The sequence below is a fragment of the Eimeria mitis genome, genomic scaffold (assembly GCF_000499745.2).
Source record: "Eimeria mitis Houghton genomic scaffold, Emh_scaff933, whole genome shotgun sequence".
NCBI classification, from domain to species: domain Eukaryota; phylum Apicomplexa; class Conoidasida; order Eucoccidiorida; family Eimeriidae; genus Eimeria; species Eimeria mitis.
The window spans coordinates 13923-14506 of NW_013576876.1; positions in this window are offsets into that span (position 1 = coordinate 13923).

Consider the following 584-nt stretch of genomic DNA (forward strand, 5'->3'; position numbering starts at 1 on the left):
TTCATCTTCGGCTTCTAGGGTTTAGGGTTTAGGGTTTAGGGTTTAGAGGGTAGAGAGCCCCCGCATGCGCTGGCAGTCTGCAACGACAGCAGCAGGCATCAGCAGCACTGCAGCAGCAGCAGCAGCAGCAGTAGTAGCAGCAGCAGCAGCAGCAGCAGCAGTTTTATAAAAGGAGATCCAGTGAAGATGCTGCTGCATACTGTTGCGGTGTATGTACACCTCGTGCTGCTGCTGTAATCCTGCTGCTAGCTGCAGCAGCAGCAGCAGCAGCAGAAAGAAAAGAAGAAACGAAAGACAAAACAAACAAAACCCAAAGCCGACTGCGCTCACATATCTCCACGTTACTGCAGCAGCAGCAGCAGCAGCAGCAGCAGCAGCAGGGGGAGAAGTAGCAGTGCAGCAGCAGCAGTTGCTGCTGCTGCTGCTGCTGTTGTTGCTGCTGCTGCTGCGCGCCGCACTCATGTGCATACAAATCCAAACATAAAGATGTTTATATGTATATTATATATAATACATATATATATATATATATATATATATATATATATATATATATATACAAATATGTCTATACACATGTACGC